The sequence below is a fragment of the Cryptomeria japonica genome, unplaced genomic scaffold (genome assembly GCF_030272615.1).
Source record: "Cryptomeria japonica unplaced genomic scaffold, Sugi_1.0 HiC_scaffold_1056, whole genome shotgun sequence".
Lineage (NCBI taxonomy): Eukaryota > Viridiplantae > Streptophyta > Pinopsida > Cupressales > Cupressaceae > Cryptomeria > Cryptomeria japonica.
Genome location: NW_026729702.1, coordinates 30,001 through 43,772, shown reverse-complemented (window position 1 = coordinate 43,772; position 13,772 = coordinate 30,001). Strand labels below are relative to the sequence as shown.

At 61.9% G+C, this 13,772-nt stretch overlaps 2 non-coding genes across 2 annotated transcripts; both read left to right on the top strand.

Annotated features, from left to right (window-relative positions):
• Positions 1-3,599: 3,599 nt before the first annotated feature.
• LOC131873104 (5S ribosomal RNA) lies at positions 3,600-3,718 on the top strand. The gene has a single exon (XR_009371140.1). It is a non-coding gene; the product is annotated as a 5S ribosomal RNA (ribosomal RNA).
• Positions 3,719-11,536: 7,818 nt separating this feature from the next.
• LOC131873101 (5S ribosomal RNA) lies at positions 11,537-11,655 on the top strand. The gene has a single exon (XR_009371137.1). It is a non-coding gene; the product is annotated as a 5S ribosomal RNA (ribosomal RNA).
• The last annotated feature ends 2,117 nt before the right edge of the window (positions 11,656-13,772 follow it).

The following is a 13,772-nucleotide window of genomic DNA, read 5'->3' as shown; positions in this document are numbered from 1 at the left end:
CAGGGGAGTCGACCCATCAAACCCAACACCTCCCCTATATAAGCTATTTGTCTGATTCTCATACATGCGTAGCCTGCAGGAGCAATTAGGACATCGACCCCAACTTTCGGCTTCTAAACGAAAACAAGGTCTTTGAGGTTGGTGTAATGCGAACAACTAGGGGAGTCAACCCATCAAACCCAACACCTCCCCTATATAAGCTATTTGTCTGATTCTCATACATGTGTAGTCTACAGGAGCAATTAGGACATCGACCCCAACTTTTGACTTCTTAACGAAAACAAGGTCTTTGAGGTTGACGTAATGCGCACAACCAGGGGAGTCGACCCATCAAACCCAACACCTCCCCTATATAAGCTATTTGTCCGATTCTCATACATGTGTAGCCTGCAGGAGCCATTAGGACATTGACCCCAACTTTTGACTTCTTAACGAAAACAAGGTCTTTGAGGTTGGCGTAATGCGCACAACCAAGGGAGTTGACCCATCAAACCCAACACCTCCCCTATATAAGCTATTTGTCTGATTCTCATACATGTGTAGCCTGCAACAACGATTAGGACATCCACCCCAACTTCTGAATTCGTCTGCGTTGACCGCACCAAAGGTGCACGCCTTGGTGCTCACCAAAATCCGACTTCCGACTTCTTCTGCTATGCGGGGTCTTTGAGGTTGGCGCAGTGCGCACAACCAGGGGAGTCAACCCACCGAATGCAACACCTCCCCTATATAAGCTATTTGTCTGATTCTCATACATGCGTAGACTGCAGCAATGATTAGGACATCCACCCCAACTTTTGACTTCTTAAACAAGACAGGGTCTTTGAAGTTGGTGCAGTGCACACAACCAGGGGAGTCGACCCATCAAACGCAACACCTCCCCTATATAAAGCTATTTGTCCGATTCTCATACGTGTAGTCTGCAGCAACGATTAGGACATCGACCCCAACTTCCGAATTCGTTTGCATTGACCGCACCAAAGGTGCACGCCTTGGTGTGCACCCTGGAGTGCACTTTGGTGCTCACCTCGGTGCACACTTTGGTGTGCACCTCGGTGTGCACCAAAGGTGCGCACCTTGGAGCGCACCAAAGGTGTACACTTTGGAGCGCACCACATAGGGTCTTTGAGAGGTTGGCGCAGTGCGCACACCAAGGTGGGTGTTGAGGTGCGTGCCGAGGTGGGTGGGTGCTAGGGTGCGCTCCATGGTGGGTGCCAGGGTGGGTGCGTGCTAGGGTGGATTCCAAAGAGGGTCATAGGGTGGGTGCCAAGGTGGGTTGGTGATATAGTGGGTTCAAAGGTGGGTACTAGGGTGGGTTCCAAGGTGGGTCACAAGTTGGGTGCCAGGATGCGTGGGTGTTAGGTTGGGTGCCAAGGTGGGCTCCTGCGTGGGTGGGTGCTAGGGTGGGTTTCAAGGTGGACGCGAGGGCGGGTGCCAAGGTGGGTAACAAGTTGGGTGTTAGGATGGGTGAGTGCTAGAGTGGGTGCCAAGGTGGGTGGGTGCTAAGGTGGATGCCAAGGTGGTTCACAGGGTGGGTGGGTTCTAGGGTGAGTTCCAAGGTGGGTCACAGGTTCAGTGCTAGGGTGGGTGTCAAGGCGGGTGTCGAGGTGCCTGGGTGCTAGGGTGTGGATGCCAATGTGGGTCATAGGGTGGGTACTAGGGTGGGCTGCAATGTGGGTGCCAAGGTGGGTAACATGCTCGGTGGGTTCTAAATTGGGTGCCAGGGTGGGTGTGCACCCACCTTGCCCGAGGTGGGTGCCAAGGTGCCAGTGTGGGTGGGTGCTAAGGTGGATGCCAAGGTGGGTGAGAAGGTGGGTGATAGGTTGAGTGGTAGGATGGGTGGGTGCCAAGATGGGTCACAGGGTGGGTGCAAGGGTGGGTAGGTGCTAGGGTTGGTGTCAGGGTGGGTGGGTGCTAGGTTGGGTTCCAAGGTGGGTGCGAGGGTGAGTGTCAAGGTGGGTCACAGGTTAGGTGCTAGGATGGGTGAGTGCTAGGGTGCAAAGGTGCCAGGGTGGGTGCTAGGATGGGTCGATGCTAGGGTGAGTGGCAAGGTGGGTCCACAAGTGTCAAGGTGGGTGCCGAGGTGGGTGCCAAGTCGGCGACTGCTATGGTGGATGCCAAGGTGGGTCACGGGGTGGGTGCCAAGTTGCTAGGTTGGGTTCCAAGGTGGGTGCCAACGTGGGTGCTAGGGTGCGTGGGTTAAAGGGTGTGTCACAACGTGGGTGCCAGGATGGGTGCGCACCCACACTGGCCAAGACGGGTGCGGGTGCAAGGTTGGGTTCCAAGCCCGGTCACAGGCTGGGTGCTAGGATGGGTGGGTGCCAAGGTGGGCACCAGGGTGGGTGCACCCACCCTGGCCAAGGTGGGTCACGGGGTGGGTCCTAGGGTGGGTAACGGGGTGGGTACTAAGGTGCGTGCCAAGGTGGGTCATAGGGTGGGTGCCAAGGTGGGCACCAGGGTGGGTGTGCACCAACCCTAGCCAGGGTAGGTCACGGGGTGGTTGTCGGGGTGGGCGTCAAGGAGCCAAGGTGGGTGGCAAGTAGCCAAGTTGCGTGCCAAGGTGGGTGTCGGGGTGGGTGCCAAGGATCCAAGGTGGGTGCCAAGGAACCAAGGTGGGTGTCTGGGTGGGTGCCGAGGTGGGAGCCAGGGTGGGTCCCAAGGTGAGTGCAAAGGTGGGTGCCAGGGTCAAGGTGAGTGCCAATGTGGGTTCCAAGGTGCCAGGGTCAGGGTGAGTGCCAATGTGGGTTCAAAGGTGCTAAGTTGGGTGCGAGGTTGGGTGCGAGGGTGGGTGGGTGCCAAGGTGTGCTAGGTGGAAGCCCGGGTGGGTCGGCATCCCATGGGTGTCGAGTTGGGTGCCTGATGGGTGCTTCTTGTCAAGTTTTAGTCGTCGGGACTCATTTCGAGCCTTAGAGGTCGTTTCTTGTCCGGTTGCCCTGTCTTCGACCTGGGAACCCAATTTTGGTCCTCGGGTCCCATTTTTTTTTGTCTCGCATCCCACTTTTGGCCTGTGGCCTTTTCGGGGTCGATTCTCGTTTTGGGCATCAGAGCATGTTTCTTCTCCTAAAACCCAATATTTGTTTATTAAGTCTCGGAACACATTTTTGTTCTCGTGGACCCATCATGGGTCTTGGAACGCATTTGTGGTCCTTGGGTCCCATTTTGCATCCCGAAACTTGTGTTTTGGTGCTTGATCCCTATTTTGGGTGCCCACCTTGCACCAAGTGCGCACCCGGGGCAAACCGAGCGCCTTGGTGCACCGGGGCAAGATCGAGCGTGCACCCGAGGCGCCCCGAACATGCACCAAGGTGCACTCGGCCCACATGTGAGCGCAGGTCGTTGCGCCCGAGGTGGTGTGTGGGCACCGCGTTGCAGACGGGACACTGCACGCACACGACGCCCCCTCCAGGTGCACGCACGTAGGCCGGGCCGGGTGCACACCCGACGCCCTAGCAAGGTGCGCGCACCCGGGCAGGGCTCACACTTGGCGAACGGGGCGCACTTCGCGAGGGAGGGTGTGCACCTCGACGGGGGTGGGTGGCCGGGGTGGATTCGCACGTGGGTCGCGGTTTGCTAAGTACACACTGCGACAAGCTCATAACGGGTGCGATCATACCAGCATTAGTGCACCGGATCCCATCAGAACTCCGCAGTTAAGCGCGCTTGGGCCGGAGTAGTACTGGGATGGGTGACCTCCCGGGAAGTCCCGGTGTTGCACCCTTTTTTAGTTTTTCGCCGGGCGTCGCAATGCTATTTGAATAAACCTTTTGCCCGTTTGCGTTCTCGTCGGGGCCGGGCCGGGCCGGGGTGCGCTGCCCGCACTACCGCGCGCGCGGGGGGCGACACCGAGCGCGCACCCGAGGCGCCCCGAGCACACAGGCCACGGTGCAACCCGGGCGTTGTGCGCGCACCCCGGTGCGCCCGAGGTGCTGCGCGCGCACCCAGGTGAAATCGGTGTGCACCTCGGCCAGTGCGCGCTCGGTCGAGTCGCGCACGTTGGCCAAGGTGCACGGTGATGTTTCTTACTCTAAGGTTCCGCACCAGACGCCCGGGACAGGTGAGCGAAGCTGGGCGGGGCCGGGTGCGCGGCCGGGGCAGGTGCACGCAGCTGGAGAGAGCTTTGGAGCACACTTCGGAGCGCACCAATGATGCGCTCCATTCAAAAGTTTCCTGAAAAGGCAAAAAAAGTTGAGATTATAGAATTTCCCACTTGAGAGATTGTAAAAAAAAAAAATTTAAAATGAAGGAAACGCGGGTGCCAAGGTGTGCGCAGCCCAGCCAAGGTGTGCGCACCAAGGCGCCCACCCTGGCGAAGGTGCACGCAAGGTGCGCACCCGAGGCAAACCGGACAATTAACCCAACTTTCGACTTCGCGCGCACCTTGGAGCGCACTTCGGAGCGCTCCTTGGTGCGCACCAATCTTGGGCACCTCGGAGTGCACCATGGCGCCCACCAAGGTGCGCACCCGGGGCAAACCGAGCTCCGACTTCGTGCGCACCTTGGAGCGCACGAAAGGTGCGCACCATGGCGCCCACCAAGGTGCGCAGCCCAGCCAAGGCGTGCGCATCAAGGTGCGCACCCTGGCGAAGGTGCGCACCCGGGGCAAACCGAGCTCCGACTTCGTGCGCACCTTGGAGCGCACAAAAGGTGCGCAACCCAGCCAAGGTGTGCGCACCCCGGTCAAACCGAGCTCCGAATCGTGCGCACCAGAGGTGCACGCCATCGTGCGCACCTTGGAGCACACTTCGGAGCCCTCCTTGGTGCGCGCCGATGTTGCGCACCTCGGAGCGCACCCGGGGAAAACAATGCAATTAACCCGACTTTCGACTTCGTGGGCACCTCGGAGCGCTCTCGGGTTCGCACCTCGGAGCACACCGAGGTGCGCACCTTTGATGCGCTGCCTTCACCAATTTCCAGAAAAGGCAAGAAAACATTGAGAAGGTGTGCGCACCGAGGTGCCCACCCTGGCGAAGGTGCACGCGAGGTGCGCACCCGGGGCAAACCGGGCTCCGACTTCGTGCACGCCGCACCTTGGAGCACACTTCGGAGCGCTCCTTGGTGCGCACCAGGGCGCGCAACCCAGCCGAGGTGCCCACCCCGGCGAAGGTGCACGCGAGGTGCGCACCCGGGGCAAACCGGGCTCCGACTTCGTGCACGCCATGGTGCCCACCGCGGCGAAGGTGCACGCGAGGTGCGCACCCGGGGCAAACCGGGCTCCGACTTCGTGCACGCCGCACCTTGGAGCACACTTCGGAGCGCTCCTTGGTGCGCACCATGGTGCCCACCAGGGCGCGCAACCCCGCCGAAGGTGCACGCGAGGTGCGCACCCGGGGCAAACCGGGCTCCGACTTCGTGCACGCCGCACCTTGGAGCACACTTCGGAGCGCTCCTTGGTGCGCACCATGGTGCCCACCAGGGCGCGCAACCCCGCCGAAGGTGCACGCGAGGTGCGCACCCGGGGCAAACCGGGCTCCGACTTCGTGCACGCCATGGTGCGCACCGCGGCGAAGGTGCGCACCCGGGGCAAACCGGGCTCCGACTTCGTGCACGCCGCACCTTGGAGCACACTTCGGAGCGCTCCTTGGTGCGCACCAGGGCGCGCAACCCAGCCGAGGTGCCCACCCCGGCGAAGGTGCACGCGAGGTGCGTACCCGGGGCAAACCGGGCTCCGACTTCGTGCACGCCGCACCTTGGAGCACACTTCGGAGCGCTCCTTGGTGCGCACCATGGTGCCCACCAGGCCGCGCAACCCAGCCAAGGTGTGCGCACCAAGGTGCACGCGAGGTGCGCACCCGGGGCAAACCGGGGTCCGACTTCGTGCACGCCGCACCTTGGAGCACACATCGGGGCGCTCCCGGGTTCGCACCGGCGTTGCGCACCGTGGTGGGCACCTCGGAGCACACCAAGGTGGGCAGCGAGGTGCGCACCTTTGATGCGATGCCTTCACTAATTTCCATAAAAGGCAAAAAAAAAACGAGATTTTAAAATTTCCGTTTTGAAAGATAGTGAGAAAAAGGGAATGCTGGTGCCATCTTGAGCCCGCCCTGGTGCGCAGCCCAGCCAAGGTGTGCGCACCAAGGTGCCCACCCTGGCGAAGGTGCGCGCCCGGGCAATTAACCCAACTTCCAACTTCGCGCGCGCCAGGGTGGGAGCGCACCCAACAACCGGGCCTGGGAAGAGCCAATGCGAGAAACCCCACCAAACGCTCTGACAAAAAAAGAGGGGGCGCTCCAGTAACCCCGCTTCGGAGCGCACCCTGGGCAAACCCAGCCAAGGTGCCCACCCCGGCCAAGGTGCAGGCGAGGTGCGCACCCGGGGCAAACCGGGCTCCGACAACGTGCACGCCGCACCTTGGAGCACACTTCGTAGCGCTCCCGGGTGCGCACCTCAGAGCACACCAAGGTGGGCAGCGAGGTGCGCACCTTTGATGCGCTGCCTTCACTAATTTCCAGAAAAGGCAAAAAAAAAAGGAGATTTTAAAATTTCCGTTTTGAAAGATAGTGAAAAAAACGGAACGCGCGTGCCATCTTGAGCCCGCCCTGGTGCGCAGCCCAGGTAAGGTGCCCACCCTGGCAAAGGTGCGCACCCGGGCAATTAACCCTACTTCCGACTTCGTGCGCGCCAGGGTGGCAACCGGGCCTCGGAAGAGCCAATGCGAGAAACCCCACCAAACGCTCCGACAAAAAAAGAGGCGGCGCTCCAATAACCCCGCTTCGGAGCGCAGCCGGGGCAAACCCAGCCAAGGTGCCCACCCCGACGAAGGTGCACGCGAGGTGCGCACCCGGGGCAAACCGGGCTCCGACAACGTGCACGCAGCACCTTGGAGCACACTTCGAAGCACTCCCGGGTGCCCACCGGCGTTGCGCACCGTGGTGGGCAGCGAGGTGCGCACCTTTGATGCGCTGCCTTCACTAATTTCCAGAAAAAGGCAAAAAAAAATGAGATTTTAAAATTTCCGTTTTGAAAGATAGTGAAAAAAAAGGAACGCGGGTGCCATCTTGAGCCCGCCCTGGTGCGCAGCCCAGGCAAGGCATGCGCACCAAGGTGCCCACCCGAGGTGCACACCCGGGGCAAACCGGGCTCCGACTTCGTGCAGGCCGCACCTTGGAGCACACTTCGGAGCGCTCCTTGGTGCGCACCATGGTGCCCACCAGGGCGCGCAACCCAGCCAAGGTCTGCACACCAAGGTGCCCACCCCGGCGAAGGTGCACGCGAGGTGCGCACCCGGGGCAAACCGGGCTCCGACTTCGTGCACGCCATGGTGCCCACCGCGGCGAAGGTGCACGCGAGGTGCGCACCCGGGGCAAACCGGGCTCCGACTTCGTGCACGCCGCACCTTGGAGCACACTTCGGAGCGCTCCTTGGTGCGCACCATGGTGCCCACCAGGGCGCGCAACCCAGCCAAGGTGTGCGCACCAAGGTGCACGCGAGGTGCGCACCCGGGGCAAACCGGGGTCCGACTTCGTGCACGCCGCACCTTGGAGCACACATCGGAGCGCTCCCAGGTTCGCACCAGCGTTGCGCACCTTTGATGCGCTGCCTTCACTAATTTCAAGAAAAGGCAAAAAAAAACGAGATTTTAAAATTTCCGTTCTGAAAGATAGTGAAAAAAACGGAACGCGGGTGCCATCTTGAGCCCTTCCTGGTGCGCAGCCCAGGCAAGTTGTGCGCACCAAGGTGCCCACCCTGGCGGAGGTGCGCGCCCGGGGCAATCCGGGCTCCGACTTCGTGCACTGCATGGTGCCCACCAAGGCGCGCAACCCAGCCAAGGTGCCCACCGCAGCGAAGGTGCACGCGAGGTGCGCACCCGAGGTGCACACCCGGGGCAAACCGGGCTCCGACTTCGTGCACGCCGCACCTTGGAGCACACTTCAGAGCGCTCCTTGGTGCGCACCAGGGCGCGCAACCCAGCCGAGGTGCCCACCCCGGCGAAGGTGCACGCGAGGTGCGCACCCGGGGCAAACCGGGCTCCGACTTCGTGCACGCCATGGTGCCCACCGCGGCGAAGGTGCGCACCCGGGGCAAACCGGGCTCCGACTTCGTGCACGCCGCACCTTGGAGCACACTTCGGAGCGCTCCTTGGTGCGCACCATGGTGCCCACCAGGCCGCGCAACCCAGCCAAGGTGTGCGCACCAAGGTGCACGCGAGGTGCGCACCCGGGGCAAACCGGGGTCCGACTTCGTGCACGCCGCACCTTGGAGCACACATCGGGGCGCTCCCGGGTTCGCACCGGCGTTGCGCACCGTGGTGGGCACCTCGGAGCACACCAAGGTGGGCAGCGAGGTGCGCACCTTTGATGCGATGCCTTCACTAATTTCCATAAAAGGCAAAAAAAAAACGAGATTTTAAAATTTCCGTTTTGAAAGATAGTGAGAAAAAGGGAATGCTGGTGCCATCTTGAGCCCGCCCTGGTGCGCAGCCCAGCCAAGGTTTGCGCACCAAGGTGCCCACCCTGGCGAAGGTGCGCGCCCGGGCAATTAACCCAACTTCCAACTTCGCGCGCGCCAGGGTGGGAGCGCACCCAACAACCGGGCCTGGGAAGAGCCAATGCGAGAAACCCCACCAAACTCTCTGACAAAAAAAGAGGGGGCGCTCCAGTAACCCCGCTTCGGAGCGCACCCTGGGCAAACCCAGCCAAGGTGCCCACCCCGGCCAAGGTGCAGGCGAGGTGCGCACCCGGGGCAAACCGGGCTCCGACAACGTGCACGCCGCACCTTGGAGCACACTTCGTAGCGCTCCCGGGTGCGCACCTCAGAGCACACCAAGGTGGGCAGCGAGGTGCGCACCTTTGATGCGCTGCCTTCACTAATTTCCAGAAAAGGCAAAAAAAAAAGGAGATTTTAAAATTTCCGTTTTGAAAGATAGTGAAAAAAACGGAACGCGCGTGCCATCTTGAGCCCGCCCTGGTGCGCAGCCCAGGTAAGGTGCCACCCTGGCAAAGGTGCGCACCCGGGCAATTAACCCTACTTCCGACTTCGTGCGCGCCAGGGTGGCAACCGGGCCTCGGAAGAGCCAATGCGAGAAACCCCACCAAACGCTCCGACAAAAAAAGAGGCGGCGCTCCAATAACCCCGCTTCGGAGCGCAGCCGGGGCAAACCAAGCCAAGGTGCCCACCCCGACGAAGGTGCACGCGAGGTGCGCACCCGGGGCAAACCGGGCTCCGACAACGTGCACGCAGCACCTTGGAGCACACTTCGAAGCACTCCCGGGTGCCCACCGGCGTTGCGCACCGTGGTGGGCAGCGAGGTGCGCACCTTTGATGCGCTGCCTTCACTAATTTCCAGAAAAAGGCAAAAAAAAATGAGATTTTAAAATTTCCGTTTTGAAAGATAGTGAAAAAAAAGGAACGCGGGTGCCATCTTGAGCCCGCCCTGGTGCGCAGCCCAGGCAAGGCATGCGCACCAAGGTGCCCACCCGAGGTGCACACCCGGGGCAAACCGGGCTCCGACTTCGTGCAGGCCGCACCTTGGAGCACACTTCGGAGCGCTCCTTGGTGCGCACCATGGTGCCCACCAGGGCGCACCCGAGGCAAACCGGGCTCCGACTTCGTGCACGCCGCACCTTGGAGCACACATCGGAGCGCTCCCAGGTTCGCACCAGCGTTGCGCACCTTTGATGCGCTGCCTTCACTAATTTCCAGAAAAGGCAAAAAAAAACGATATTTTAAAATTTCCGTTCTGAAAGATAGTGAAAAAAACGGAACGCGGGTGCCATCTTGAGCCCTTCCTGATGCGCAGCCCAGGCAAGTTGTGCGCACCAAGGTGCCCACCCTGGCGGAGGTGCGCGCCCGGGGCAAACCGGGCTCCGACTTCGTGCACTGCATGGTGCCCACCAAGGCGCGCAACCCAGCCAAGGTGCCCACCGCAGCGAAGGTGCACGCGAGGTGCGCACCCGAGGTGCACACCCGGGGCAAACCGGGCTCCGACTTCGTGCACGCCGCACCTTGGAGCACACTTCAGAGCGCTCCTTGGTACGCACCAGGGCGCGCAACCCAGCCAAGGTGCTCACCCCGGCGAAGGTGCACGCGAGGTGCGCACCCGGGGCAAACCGGGCTCGGACTTCGTGCACGCCGCACCTTGGAGCACACATCGGAGCGCTCCCGGGTTCGCACCAGCATTGCGCACCTTTGATGCGCTGCCTTCACTAATTTCCAGAAAAGGCAAAAAAAAGAAAAAAATGAGATTTTAAAATTTCCGTTTTGAAAGATAGTGAAAAAAACGGAACGCGGGTGCCATCTTGAGCCCGCCCTGGTGTGCAGCCCAGGCAAGTTGTGCGCACCAAGGCACCCACCCTGGCCAAGGTGGGTCACGGGGTGGGTCCTAGGGTGGGTAACGGGGTGGGTACTAAGGTGCGTGCCAAGGTGGGTCATAGGGTGGGTGCCAAGGTGGGCACCAGGGTGGGTGTGCACCAACCCTAGCCAGGGTAGGTCACGGGGTGGTTGTCGGGGTGGGCGTCAAGGAGCCAAGGTGGGTGGCAAGTAGCCAAGTTGCGTGCCAAGGTGGGTGTCGGGGTGGGTGCCAAGGATCCAAGGTGGGTGCCAAGGAACCAAGGTGGGTGTCTGGGTGGGTGCCGAGGTGGGAGCCAGGGTGGGTCCCAAGGTGAGTGCAAAGGTGGGTGCCAGGGTCAAGGTGAGTGCCAATGTGGGTTCCAAGGTGCCAGGGTCAGGGTGAGTGCCAATGTGGGTTCAAAGGTGCTAAGTTGGGTGCGAGGTTGGGTGCGAGGGTGGGTGGGTGCCAAGGTGTGCTAGGTGGAAGCCCGGGTGGGTCGGCATCCCATGGGTGTCGAGTTGGGTGCCTGATGGGTGCTTCTTGTCAAGTTTTAGTCGTCGGGACTCATTTCGAGCCTTAGAGGTCGTTTCTTGTCCGGTTGCCCTGTCTTCGACCTGGGAACCCAATTTTGGTCCTCGGGTCCCATTTTTTTTTGTCTCGCATCCCACTTTTGGCCTGTGGCCTTTTCGGGGTCGATTCTCGTTTTGGGCATCAGAGCATGTTTCTTCTCCTAAAACCCAATATTTGTTTATTAAGTCTCGGAACACATTTTTGTTCTCGTGGACCCATCATGGGTCTTGGAACGCATTTGTGGTCCTTGGGTCCCATTTTGCATCCCGAAACTTGTGTTTTGGTGCTTGATCCCTATTTTGGGTGCCCACCTTGCACCAAGTGCGCACCCGGGGCAAACCGAGCGCCTTGGTGCACCGGGGCAAGATCGAGCGTGCACCCGAGGCGCCCCGAACATGCACCAAGGTGCACTCGGCCCACATGTGAGCGCAGGTCGTTGCGCCCGAGGTGGTGTGTGGGCACCGCGTTGCAGACGGGACACTGCACGCACACGACGCCCCCTACAGGTGCACGCACGTAGGCCGGGCCGGGTGCACACCCGACGCCCTAGCAAGGTGCGCGCACCCGGGCAGGGCTCACACTTGGCGAACGGGGCGCACTTCGCGAGGGAGGGTGTGCACCTCGACGGGGGTGGGTGGCCGGGGTGGATTCGCACGTGGGTCGCGGTTTGCTAAGTACACACTGCGACAAGCTCATAACGGGTGCGATCATACCAGCGTTAGTGCACCGGATCCCATCAGAACTCCGCAGTTAAGCGCGCTTGGGCCGGAGTAGTACTGGGATGGGTGACCTCCCGGGAAGTCCCGGTGTTGCACCCTTTTTTAGTTTTTCGCCGGGCATCGCAATGCTATTTGAATAAACCTTTTGCCCGTTTGCGTTCTCGTCGGGGCCGGGCCGGGCCGGGGTGCGCTGCCCGCACTACCGCGCGCGCGGGGGCGACACCGAGCGCGCACCCGAGGCGCCCCGAGCACACAGGCCACGGTGCAACCCGGGCGTTGTGCGCGCACCCCGGTGCGCCCGAGGTGCTGCGCGCGCACCCAGGTGAAATCGGTGTGCACCTCGGCCAGTGCGCGCTCGGTCGAGTCGCGCACGTTGGCCAAGGTGCACGGTGATGTTTCTTACTCTAAGGTTCCGCACCAGACGCCCGGGACAGGTGAGCGAAGCTGGGCGGGGCCGGGTGCGCGGCCGGGGCAGGTGCACGCAGCTGGAGAGAGCTTTGGAGCACACTTCGGAGCGCACCAATGATGCGCTCCATTCAAAAGTTTCCTGAAAAGGCAAAAAAAGTTGAGATTATAGAATTTCCCACTTGAGAGATTGTAAAAAAAAAAAATTTAAAATGAAGGAAACGCGGGTGCCAAGGTGTGCGCAGCCCAGCCAAGGTGTGCGCACCAAGGCGCCCACCCTGGCGAAGGTGCACGCAAGGTGCGCACCCGAGGCAAACCGGACAATTAACCCAACTTTCGACTTCGCGCGCACCTTGGAGCGCACTTCGGAGCGCTCCTTGGTGCGCACCAATCTTGGGCACCTCGGAGTGCACCATGGCGCCCACCAAGGTGCGCACCCGGGGCAAACCGAGCTCCGACTTCGTGCGCACCTTGGAGCGCACGAAAGGTGCGCACCATGGCGCCCACCAAGGTGCGCAGCCCAGCCAAGGCGTGCGCATCAAGGTGCGCACCCTGGCGAAGGTGCGCACCCGGGGCAAACCGAGCTCCGACTTCGTGCGCACCTTGGAGCGCACAAAAGGTGCGCAACCCAGCCAAGGTGTGCGCACCCCGGTCAAACCGAGCTCCGAATCGTGCGCACCAGAGGTGCACGCCATCGTGCGCACCTTGGAGCACACTTCGGAGCCCTCCTTGGTGCGCGCCGATGTTGCGCACCTCGGAGCGCACCCGGGGAAAACAATGCAATTAACCCGACTTTCGACTTCGTGGGCACCTCGGAGCGCTCTCGGGTTCGCACCTCGGAGCACACCGAGGTGCGCACCTTTGATGCGCTGCCTTCACCAATTTCCAGAAAAGGCAAGAAAACATTGAGAAGGTGTGCGCACCGAGGTGCCCACCCTGGCGAAGGTGCACGCGAGGTGCGCACCCGGGGCAAACCGGGCTCCGACTTCGTGCACGCCGCACCTTGGAGCACACTTCGGAGCGCTCCTTGGTGCGCACCAGGGCGCGCAACCCAGCCGAGGTGCCCACCCCGGCGAAGGTGCACGCGAGGTGCGCACCCGGGGCAAACCGGGCTCCGACTTCGTGCACGCCATGGTGCCCACCGCGGCGAAGGTGCACGCGAGGTGCGCACCCGGGGCAAACCGGGCTCCGACTTCGTGCACGCCGCACCTTGGAGCACACTTCGGAGCGCTCCTTGGTGCGCACCATGGTGCCCACCAGGGCGCGCAACCCCGCCGAAGGTGCACGCGAGGTGCGCACCCGGGGCAAACCGGGCTCCGACTTCGTGCACGCCGCACCTTGGAGCACACTTCGGAGCGCTCCTTGGTGCGCACCATGGTGCCCACCAGGGCGCGCAACCCCGCCGAAGGTGCACGCGAGGTGCGCACCCGGGGCAAACCGGGCTCCGACTTCGTGCACGCCGCACCTTGGAGCACACTTCGGAGCGCTCCTTGGTGCGCACCAGGGCGCGCAACCCAGCCGAGGTGCCCACCCCGGCGAAGGTGCGTACCCGGGGCAAACCGGGCTCCGACTTCGTGCACGCCGCACCTTGGAGCACACTTCGGAGCGCTCCTTGGTGCGCACCATGGTGCCCACCAGGCCGCGCAACCCAGCCAAGGTGTGCGCACCAAGGTGCACGCGAGGTGCGCACCCGGGGCAAACCGGGGTCCGACTTCGTGCACGCCGCACCTTGGAGCACACATCGGGGCGCTCCCGGGTTCGCACCGGCGTTGCGCACCGTGGTGGGCACCTCGGAGCACACCAAGGTGGGC